The 12,542-nt window shown below is 46.0% G+C and overlaps 1 pseudogene; it reads left to right on the top strand.

The window, feature by feature from the left end:
* Nucleotides 1-2,659: 2,659 nt before the first annotated feature.
* LOC147964793 (uncharacterized) lies at nt 2,660-5,479 on the top strand (annotated as a pseudogene).
* Nucleotides 5,480-12,542: the final 7,063 nt, after the last annotated feature.

The following is a 12,542-nucleotide window of genomic DNA, read 5'->3' as shown; positions in this document are numbered from 1 at the left end:
TAGTACCAAAAAATGATACACTAGTACGCGTCGATGCTAAACAAACGGTTTTGAACCCCTTTCCGCAATGGCATTCGGAACCGTCGCCAAGTGAGTGTGGGCGATAGGGGGGTCCTTCCCACATGACCCAGAAACCGTTGGGGATATGCCCTCCTGGCACACACGCTCGGCAAAATGAGCTCGTGTGCGACCGGCGAGCACTCAAATACAGAAATACATACAGTAGTGCTAAACATACAATTATACAGGCAAAATCATTTCCGGTCGTAAGTACATCCTACACAGTCAGTTACCGCTAAACGTTTTTGTTCGTATATACATCCGACACAGTCACTCCAAGGAAAACGTTTACGCAAGGTGGCGTAACGCAAACAGTTTTGAAGAGAATGTCGTGTGTGATTGTTCATTGATCCAACACTGTTTATTCCTAGAAACTATGTGCGTTACCTGAGGTCATCGCCCACGGTGTTTTCTCATTAACCGTTTGCAATAGGAGAACCCAATTAGCAAGCTAATTGCCCTATTATTAATAATCCATTTACTAATCTAATTGACATTCATATTAACCACATAATATATTCCATTTTCATATTAAGGAAGCAGGATTTCATAATTGAAATACATCGGAGTACAACATGATATAGCTTCAGCACTCAGCTACCCCATTACACAACTGCACCAGCAGCAAGTTTCACATGCAACATCTAGAACCTTTCAAAATTAGCATCATAGACGGTACATAGAGAGATGCATCTCATCTGGAAAACTGCTGAAGCGGAAGGCGAATATTGAGCCTTCATTCATGTTGAAGGTCTTTGCAACATTAGGCCAGCCTGTGGATGATTGACCGTCCATCCTTCGACCTCTTCAGGAACACTTAAATATTAAACCATGGGTGTTGTATGAAAAATTTCCTCACCTCCTGACCACAGAGGTGGTTTGAGAGGTAATCATCAGTGCACCTTGAAAGCAAGTATGTGCATAAATATCTTCTCTATATTGGAAATAGGGCAACGGAATAAAAAAAGGCAAGGTATAATAGCTAGTACCATCTTGTAAACCTCAGTGCTTCCCATTGTTTTCCTACAACACATATAAGGTAGTTAGTCATTAGGTTAAGTAAGGTTCGCATGCTATGAGTAAAATATGTTGATGAAAAATAAGCACATTGCAGATTCATCAGATTAATTCAAGCCACATGGAAAACCCATTTATCCAAACCAAGCATGATTAAGAACTAGGAAATATAGCACTTGTATATGTTTTTGATGTATTAAGTGCAGCCAAATTAGATTTATTCCTCACATGGTATACAATAACAGAATGCAGCCACATCAATTGAACATCGCATTGCAGAATAGAACCAAGCAGTTAACTAAACACCACAACAAATGAGCCAAACGTTAACTGGCTAATTTTTTTTAATAATACATTTTTTAATTAATTTTCACAAATATTACGCTTAAAAAAACAATTTCAGAAATAATACACTGTCGGCCCGCTGCGGACCGAATGGGCCTAGTCAGCCCATAGCAGGACTGGGTGCACTCGGCCAGTAGCTGGCCGACAGCTGGGCAGCCTGCCACGTGTCGCGCGCGGACTGGGCAGGCCACGTCGCGAGGGGGGAGAGAGGGAGCTGTCGGCACGGCGGTCACGGGGCGAGCCCCTGTCGGCTTACCGCAGGCCTATCGGCTTACCGCGGGCCGATCGGCCAGCTGCGGGCCGACAGGGTGTGGACCCACCTCACGCGCCACGGTAGGCTCCCTGCCTCTTCTTCCTCCTCCCACGCACGCGAGGTTCTTCTTCTGTTCTTTCCTTCTCCTCTCTGTATACCAAAATGCCCCCAATTTCTACACCTAAATGAAGCATTTATTTGCGGATTTGGCACCGTGAATGGATTCTACTCAGTTAGGGCAACCAAAAGAGACCTCGATCTACTGATGGGGTAGCTCGTGGCGGTCGTGGTGAGCATTTAGGTGGAGTTTTTTTCCAGCTCATTGGTGGAGCTTGTTGCGGCGGTGGAGGTGGAGGTGGTGGTGGAGAAGTTGGGGCAGTGTGGTGGAGGCGGTGGAGGTGAAGCTCTGGCAGTTTGGTGGAGTTTCCCGCTCCGATTCCGGTGATTGAAGGCCGTCGTTCGTCGTTCGCATGCACGCTTCAAGGGTATATTTCAACCAACATTTTATTTTTCGTAGGTGCTCCGGTAGTATTTGTTAATATGTTTCGATGTGAAATAAATTAGGTGTGTGATTATTGTTATTTGCTCCGGTAGTATACGTAAATATATTTAGATGTTAACTAATTAGTTGTGTAAAAATATTTTAGTTGCTCCAGTAGTATTAGTCAATGAAAAAAATAGCGCGCTACAGAAAATAGCGTCACCGCTGAAAATATGCTATTAGCGTGCTATAACGCGCTATAACGTGCTATTAGCGAGGCATTGTACATTGATTTATTTTAGCGAGACAATTCTCTATATGCTATAGCATGCTATTAGCGGCGATATAGCGCGCTATTTTTTCAGTGGTATTAGTTGCTCCGTTAATATTTTGTAATATATAGCTAGCTAATATATAGACATGTCTAATATTTATTAGTGGGGGTATATTAAGTTGTTGCTTAATACCTGTATTTCGTTGTTGAAAAAAATAGGTGAGCCGAGATGTTCGATGTAGTGAACTTCAGATTTTGCTATGGTCCTGGTACTGTCCAAACAACTAAGATGGGAGCAGATCTGAGTGAATTTACTCATATAGATGTGCCCATGAGCGCACCTCAAACATGGTCAGTCAGTCAGTCGAAAGAATGGATTGCGACAAGTTTAGGTCTTGATACTGAAACACACACCGTCGGTGTTCATGCATTATGGACACGGTCAAGTTCAATAATTTACTTTTATTTAAGGCCGATAGAGCGAGACTCCGAATGGGTGCGGTGGTTACAAGGTTGTGAACGAAGGGGATGCAATCCTGTTGCTTTAGTTCTTCCCGTCGTGAAGGAGGTCACTGCACATGAAGGCGAGGGTGGCTATGATCCTGGTCATAGCAGTGTAGGGAGGCAGTTATCTATGTCAAATGCTGGAGATGATGGTTACGAACAAGGACAGAGCAGTCAGGTAGAAGGAGGAAATGCTTATGGTTATGAACTAGGGCAGAGTAGTTAGGTAGAAGGAAGAAATGCCGATGGTGATTACAATGGCGAGGTGGACGCTGACGAGGTAGATGGGCACATGCAGGACCAGATGGAAGAAGAAGACACCGATGTTGAAAGGGGTCATGCCGATGATTCTGACGAGTCAGATGAAGAAGAAAATGCAGAGGAGGTCCCGAATCCTGCATCGTGGAATCATGACTTCTCATCTGCAATGACCGTGAATGATGGACATGATTCAGCCTGGCAATATCACCAGAACAATATTGCGACGGGTGCTGTGTATCCGAACAAGCAAGCCCTGAAAGATGCAATAATTAACTGGGCAATGTCCACGCAAAGGGTTTTCACAGCTCAGGTGTCCAGTTAGAAATTCCTGACAATGGTATGCAAGAACGCAGATTGTCCCGCCAGGGTGCACAACTTTCTCCCTAAGTATGGCACAAGTTGGGTGATAAGTGACTTAGTTAATCACAGTTGTCTTATTCCCTGCATCCCTCAGGATCATGCCAACCTTTCATCGACGCTTATTGTTCGGTTGTTTTATGATGAGATAGTGCAGGGCAAAGCTATGGAAGTGAAGGCAGTCCAGACAAAAGTCTTCGCCAGGTTCAAGTATAGAATTTCTTATGGCAAGGCTTGGAGGGCTAAGCATGCGGCGCTTGAGAGGAGATTTGGTTCTTATTTTGATGCATATGACTCTGTTGTCCAGCTCCTCCACACCCTGCAGCAGCGGAATCCAGGCACCTATATCGATATCCAAGACATGTTCATGCCAGAGTTCCCAACTGTGAGGGTGCTGCATCGTCTCTTCTTCTCTTTCGGTGTATGCATCGAAGCTTTCAGGCATTGCCGACTGGTGATATGTGTTGACGGTACTTTTCTCACAGGCAAGTACAAGGGTTAAATCCTGACAGCCATAGGTCAAGACGGCCAAAATCAAGTCGTCCCACTCGCATTTGCTTTTGTGGAGAGCGAGAACATTGAAAGTTGGACATGGTTGTTCAGGCAGTTGAAAATATCAGTTGTGAAGGAGAAGCCCAATGTGTGCATCCTTCATGACAGGCATGCAGGTATACTCAGTGCGATAAGGACACTGACAAACCCAGGCCCTGAGGAACAAGTTCCATGGCAGGACTTGCAGAGCCGTTGGTGCATGCGCCATCTGGGGGCTAATTTCTTCTCGCAGTTTAGAAATAAGAACCTGATGAATCTGTTCAAAAAACTCTGCAAGCAGAACCAGCTACGGAAGTACAATTTGATACGCGACAGACTTAATGTGTGCATGCAGAGACACGTGAGGGACAGGAAAGCTGCAAGAGATGCAGCGGTGAGGGCACATGTTGAAGCAGTAGCTGCACAATTGGCAACAGGAACAACGGCCGTGGAGGAGGAGCCTATTGGGCTATGTGACCCGCCAGGCTTTGACCCACCTGGTACTAGGAGAAGGCTTGGGAGGTCGATTAAAACCTTCGAGCAGTGGATAGATCATGAGCCTCTAGAGAGGTGGTCTTTGCTACATGACACACATGGAGCACGATACGGTGTCATGACAACAAACCTCGCAGAAACATACAACTTTGTCCTTAGAGGAAACCGGGCATTTCCACTTACAGCCATCGTTGAGGGTATTTTCTATGGCACCGTCAAGTATTTCAGAGATAGAGGTCAAAGAGAAGAACAACATATCTTCAACAACCCGAATACACGGTACTGTGAAAGAGTCACGAAGTACATGGACAACAAGATGCAAAAAGCTAGATCACACACTGTAGTCGCCATCGGTAATCAAGAAAGAAGGTTTGAGGTCTGCTTAGCCCACAACAAATTTGGATGTGCAAATGAGTTGATGACGCATGAGGTGAAAATTGGTAATGAAGCCTTGCCAACGTGTGAGTGCACATGCAACAAACCGAAATTGGTTCACCTACCTTGCTCACATGTACTTGCTGCTTGCGGGCAGCTTGGAATGGACGCAATATCGTTTGTGTCTCCATTTTTTCTGAAAGAGTCTGTCCTCAATACCTGGACAGGTGAGCTGATGGGTTTTCGATCAATGGGTAATTTCAACAACGTCAACCCCGCTGAAAGGCGTTACATTCCAAACCCAGAGCATATGCGTACAAGTAGAGGCAGACGGCATTGTCGGCGCATCCGAAATGATATGGATGAATCTGAAGCAGGAGGTCCGAAAAGGCAATGCATTCTGTGCAATGAATTTGGCCATAGGGACACTAATTGTCCCACTTTCGTCACTGGGCGTGGACGAGGCAACCGGGGAAGACGAGGAGGAAGAGGCAGTAGAGGAGTAAGGGCGAGAGGAAGAAGCTAAGCTAGCAGTAGTATGTTCTAAATTTGTATTAACTGTGGCACTATGTTCTGAATTTGTATTAAGTGTGGCACTATGTTCTATATTTGTATTAAGTGTGGCACTATGTTCTAAATTTGTATTAAGTGTAGCACTATGTTCTGAATTTTTATTAAGTGTGGCACTATGTTCTGAATTTTTATTAAGTGTGGCACTATGTTCTGAATTTATATTAAGTGTGGCACTATGTTCTGAATTTTTATTAAGTGTGGCACTATGTTCTGAATTTTTATTAAGTGTGGCACTATGTTCTAAATTTTTATTAAGTGTGGCACTATGTTCAGATTTTTTTATGTATAGGAATGTCGGAAATGTGGTTGCTGAATGGGGACATTGATAGGGGTCATCATGGTGCGATATGGTATGAGCGCAAGCTTGAGCCTCTGGTCACTCGCACTCCTAAAGAAAACTGGATGATACACCCAGGATGGCTTCAGTGGTACGTGTTTTATTAATTTGCACACTGACATGCATATTAATGGGAGACACTAACTGAAATGTTCTCTGATGAAGGTTGAAATGGGCCGGCCTTTTACCTTTCGCGCGTCTGGTTGAGTCTATCCCGGGTGAGAAACGCATCGCCATCGACGGGTCCTTGCTGAGCTGCTTAGTGGACTGTTGGAGGCCAGAGACCCACACGTTTCACTTCTGATGGGGAGAGATGGCTCCTACTCCGGAGGATGTGTCACCTTTGCTCGGACTACCGTTGGCAGGTCATGCCATAGGACCGTTGGATGCACCGGCTGGTTGGGAGCGAGCCCTTACACAACGTTTTCATGGTGTTTTTCCGGATGCTCCGGATCCGGTATGGGAGCATCACGGACCTAAGTATGAGTGGTTTCTCAATTTTCGGGTAATTTCCCTAACCTCTTATCTTCAAGTTATCGTGCATATGGTTTTACAGAAAATAATTGCGGCTAACTAAAACTTTCTCTTTGCTTAATGCAGATCCAAAACTTTCGGGTGCCGTTGACTGCAGAACAGATCACTCGGAGCCTGGAGGCCTACTTAATGTGGCTTTCCGGCAAGGTGATGTTCACAGAGAACCATGTCACCACTATTAACGTGCTCCACATCCCTATGGCACTCGATATAGCGAGCGCTCAGACGGCAGATCAGATCAGACAGAGGAGTTGGGGTTCGGCGGTCTTAGCGGCTACATACCGAGGTATGTGCAACGGTTGCCAGCTTACATCGAGAAAGCCAGCCCTTCTTGGATGCCCTCTATTCCTACAGCTATGGTCGTGGGAGAGGTTCTCTATAGGGAGACCAGATGTACGTGTTCGTGAGCCTATAGACGCCATGTTTGATGCTGACGGCATCGACATGCCTACTTTCGGTCTGTGTTGGACACGTCGCGAGGTATGCACCGTGTTATAGTTTAATGCAACTTTTTTCTGCACAAGAGATAGTTCGATGCTAGCGGCTACTAACTTTTGTTTTCTGCAGAGACGCTTTGCTAGTGATCAGACCAGGAAGGCATACACAGCATTGAACGAGCAGTTCGATGCGTACACCGGGGTCATCTAGCAGCCCTACACGGAAGCAGCCATACAAGCGAGATACCCTAGTGGCCTGTCTGTGCTATGCACAAGGGACCGAGATTACTGGATGACAAAATCAAAAATCATCTTCGATGTCTTTGTCGAGGAGATGGCACAATAGAGGGTTATGAGGCAATTTGGTCTTCTGTAGTTGGAGCTGCCTCCCCCTATAGAGAACCCAGTGCCAGCACACATCCACAGGTATTAACTAATTTTTCAATGTTGCATTATCTTTCATAGTACTCCATTCAAAGCTTTAGGTAATTGTTGAACACACACCACAATTTTAGGACGACAAGGAAGGGCATGACCAGGACAACTGCCGACTGGCTAGTTAGACTAGAGCCGTATGTTATAGAATGGGAGACAGCAAACACACATCTATGGCACGAGAATCACAATTTTGATCTCGATGAATTCAATCTCTATTTGCGGCGCTACATGACCGGAACACGATTACGCATCGTTGAGCACTCCCACCCAGAGGAGATACCGGATCCTACTCCGTCGGATATGTACCCGAGCTATGACACTTCGGGCTCTAGGCAGTACGTGGTAAGATATATTTTCTTTAAGTAATGTTGTCACATACTTTGACGTGCAAGAGACATACATTATTAATCATCATGGAAATTTGCAGGCTACCTTGACACATGAACTCTACCAGGACGTGACCACCTTTGGACGATCACTGTCGTCTGGACCTCTTCTTCAGCACCGTCCAGTGCTACAGCCCTTCTTGGAACGAATTCAGAACAAGATACGGACTGTGTACGAGGCTACCACGTGCACCCGGAGAACCGATGTTGTTCAGCACCAGCAGCAGCAGCCACGTCACTCCATGCACTGACATCAACCACGTCCACGTCTAGCACATCAGCCGACAACCAGGCCACCCCGTCCTGACCAACCTGGCAGTTCAACGTGGCAGCAACCACAGCAATATGGTCCCACGTCGAGCTTCGTGTTTTCTCCACAGCCACAGCAACACGGTCCCTCGTCGAGCTTCGTGTTTTCTCCACAGCCACAGCAGCACAGTCCCTCGCCGAGCTTCGTGTTTGAGCTAGAGCAGCCGTCACAACCAGCAGGTAAGTGTCTTCATTTTTATTGTTTTCAATATTAATTGAGGCGACCTCATTCTTAATGACTAAACGTTCCATCGTGCAGGAGCCTACGGATATCATGCGTCTATGTCAGCATCACATGATACGTGGGGGAGTGATCAACATCCCAAGGAGAACATACATGCTCAGATGTCGCAGCACACCCAGTGGATGAACATGTATTCGACTCCTCCACCAGGCCCCACACAGGATACACAGCATGACCAGGGAGAGTCTGAAATTCCTCCTCGTAACATTAGGCCACCTAACAGGTTGGGATGGTCGCCGCTTCCAGATCCGCCTCCTCGCCAGGCCAGACATCGTCACTGACGCTTCCATCTATCAGTAGAGACATGACCATCTACTTATGTATGAGACTTATGTCTATTCTATGTATGAGACAAATGACTATGTACTTATGTATGAGACATATGCCTACTCTATTTTAGTACTCTGTTATCCGAACTACAACATCATATTTAGATAGAACATAATGCTCGTACAACAAGACAGTATAAACAACTAGATAGAACTACATCTAAATTAACGGTACACACGACTAAACTTACAACATACATCATAAAAACTACATGAAGTCATCATCGTCATCCTCCGTCGATGCAAAACTCTTGCCCTTCGAGGATGCAGAACTCTTACCCTTGGACGATGCAGAACTCTTGCCCTTCGAGGATGTAGTACTCTTGCCCTTGGACGATGCAAAACTCTTGCTCTTTGACGATGCAGAACCAGGAAGCGGCGGCATGAAGATATCATCTTCGTCCTCGCTCTCCTCAGTCCATAAAAATGGATGCTTTTCTGCAGTCCTTCTGAAAGTTTCACTCTCCGGCTCCACTACCTTCTTCCACCTTGCATGCAACCTAAGAAGTTCTATACATACCTCCTCATAGGTCCTTTCAGGCCACCCAGACATACGTAATTCGTGAGCCAACTCATTCATTATGGTGTCACTACCGGTCAGTTCGTCCCATGGAACTATCCTATTGTCCACCCTGAAATCGGTAGCTAGCCTCAGAAGAGTCCTGCCATCTCAGGGTGAAAACTACGATCGAAAGGATAATGGGACATCTCAACTACACTACACTGGAATGCTTATCCTCCTCTGTCTGAAGGGGGTTTTATAGGTAGGGATGAGAAAATGGCGGGAAAGAACGACTGCGGTATGGCGGGAAATGGGTGGCGGGAAAGAGTTGGCGCGAACATATGGCGAGAAAATATTACGGGCAAAGGGTTGCACGAAATACGTCATAGTTTATAAAAAAAATCCAGGGAGCGTTCGGGAAAAAAAATGGTGGCATGCACCGGTCGGCCCACAGCAGGCCAATTAGTCCCTGTCGGCCCGCAGCTGGCCAATTAGTCATTGTCGGCCCACAGCAGGCCAATTAGGCTCTATCGGCCCACTACTGGCCGACTGGACCTGCACTGGTGGGCCAGCAGCTAGCCGATAGGGTCTCAGTCGGCCTGCCGTGGGCCGACTAGGTCCACTCGGCCGGCTGCGGGCCGACGGTGTATTATTTTCGAAAATTATTTTTTGTGCATAATATTTGTGCAAATTAATAAAAAAATGTATTATTTAAAAAATTAGCCGTTAACTGAGCACCACATTGCACAATATAACATACTCCTAATAGAAGATCAGACAGTTAACCAAACCAAGCATGCTTAACAACTTGAAAATATTGCACCCTGAAGAATTGAACATCACATTTGCAGAATTGAACCAAGCAGGTAACTGAACACCACATTGCACGACATATAGAACATATACACTATAGCAGAAGATTGCAAGGTAAAAGTAGATAGCACAATTCACTAGAATTTGTTAAGGAAAGGCAGTAGCTAGAAAACTAAACATTGGTCCTTATAGTGAGCTAATAAGACAAGCTACTCCTCATTGTCGGAGATATCAATGATGACTGGCTCCTTGGACATGGAAGAGGGCGAGGCCTCCGCGTCGTGGGTGCCCTTGTTGTAGTGGTGAGCTGCCTGAGCCGCTCCGGGCACCCACCTGCTAGCTCTCGAGATGAGGTAAGCACGTGCATGCTGAGAAAACACCTTGTAGTATTCATCGAAGGCACCGCCAGTTGCCTCAAGAAAACGCCACGAACTATCGTTTAAAGCAGCCAACGCGTTGCGGCGTTGGCGCGCGAGGCATCAACGATGGCCTCGACGGTGAGGTGCTCCTCCAAGATCTGGGGGTCGGCACGAATGGCAGCCATCACGACCTCATCCGCGCATGCAGCCGCGATTTGCTTCTCCGCTGCAAATGCTCCTTGAGGTCCTGGCTATACTGCGTGCACCATGGCTTAGGCCGGCGCTTATTTGGTGGAGGGGTCGATGATTTGGGTGGAAGGTGTCGTGCTCGTGCCGGCGGTCGGGGCATGTGGGATGTGGAAGGAGGAGGAGGAGGAGGATGGGGGTCGGCTGTGGGTTACCTGCCTAGATAGGCGAGGCCGAGCAGCGTGAAGGAGGGTCACCAGCGAGGAGGCGGCGCTGCAAGCAAGGAGGAAGGTTTCAACTTGGAAAGGAAGGCGAAAACAGGGGAAATATGGCTTTTGGTAAGGAGGGCGGGGAGGTAGATATTTCTGCCGAAGCCGAAAATTTGGAACCGCTTCAGTGCAAAACTGGTGCACAAAGTGTCATCAGACACGGTCCCTTATTCAGAGCGGGCTATGGAGTGTAGCCGTCGCACCTTCTCGCGTAAGCCGTATGCATACTATACTACGACGGTGCTCCAAGATATTTTGTGTTGCATCTCACACGGTTGGTTATAATAAACCATGTGGGATCTACTTAATTTTTCATCTTGATTTGAATTACATAACTACACTAAGCGACCATGGACGGTTTTTGAATTGCTAGGCCTTTTATCTGCAGTGATCATAAAAGAATTGGAGTTATTCAGTGTTCATTTGGACATTTTTATGCATTAACTGAGTTTTCAATGCATTTATGTACATAATTCAAATTTGAACTACATGCACATTCTCTAGTGCATATAAACTGGTTGAAAAATCAAATCTTTGTCCTTGGGTGCATGCTTAGGTCCAATGCAAGAAATGGGAATGAATGCCAAACATCCTGCCACCGTCACTTGGCCGCAAACATTGAGATACCTGGTTTTTAAATTCTATTAAATCCGAAACTCATCTGAAATTCATGAAACTTGGCATGCTATCATGGAGCGGCATCAACATGTCATGGTAAATTTTTTGTCCCATTTGGGGCAGGTTTGGGTATATGCTTCTCACAAACCATAGCTTCTCACAACAAGCATGATGGTCTCGGTAGGGAACCCCCCACCTTTGGGGACGAAACAATATCCATTGCCTCTTATTGCTTTCAAAAAATTCTCGCGTCAACATAGAACAACAAGAGTGTTGTGTTATTTTTTGTGATTTTTCAGGGTTCGTTTCGACATTTTTATGCATTAACTGAGTTTTCAATGCATTTATGTGCATAAGTGAAATTTGAACTACATGCACATGCTCCAGTGCATATAAATTGGTTGAAAAATCAAATATGTGTCCTTGGGTGCATGCAAGAAATGGGAATGAATTTCAAACACCAGGGCACTGTTGATTGCCAGCAAAATGTCGAGATACTTTATTTAAATTCTAGTAAATCTAAAACTCATCTGAAATTCATGAAACTTGGCAAGCTATCATGGAAGGGCACCCGACATGTTGTGGTATTTTTCGTGTCCATTTTGAGAGAAGGCGCACTCGAATAATGACAACCAACAAAGGCATTTGAAAAAATAGCTGCCACTTTAATATCTCAAACATTTGTATAATTCAAACCATGTGTGTTCTGTTAACCATTTATGTGACGCCACGTGTCTTGGTTTTAATGGCTATAGGAGGTGCCGTGTGGATAGCTGCTTGACTGGACGAGAGGCGTGCGAGCGCAGTCAGGTGCGCAGGCTCACCAGGAAGCGTACAAGTTGTTCAACACATGATCTGTGCATCTCTTCAATGCAAACGGTTCAGATTACGGTATACAAATTAAAGCCAGACTTCGGTGCTAAGTCAGGAGACACTGCGATTTGTCAAAATATACAGCTAAAAATCAATAGCACTATCTATTTTTTGCAACTAAAATTCAGTAATTAAGCATAGATTTCATTCATACTAGAGATTAAGCAGTTGTTCTCACCGGGAAGCAAGACAGCCTTGGACCGCCGCCCGCCTTGCTCCCACTGGTCTATATTAATGGTGCCGCCGAGTGGCTGTACCCCCATCCTCGCCACACACGCAATTCCTCTCTCTCCGCCCGCATCCTCGACGCCGCTCTGAGTCCTCAAAGCCGCTAGTGTACGAGGATGCCGCCGAAGTGCCCCATCGGAAGGAGTGGCAACGC

The sequence above is a fragment of the Triticum urartu genome, chromosome 6A (assembly GCF_056163025.1).
Source record: "Triticum urartu cultivar PI428250 chromosome 6A, HENAU_Tu73, whole genome shotgun sequence".
NCBI classification, from domain to species: domain Eukaryota; kingdom Viridiplantae; phylum Streptophyta; class Magnoliopsida; order Poales; family Poaceae; genus Triticum; species Triticum urartu.
This window is presented reverse-complemented; position numbering and strand designations above follow the sequence as displayed.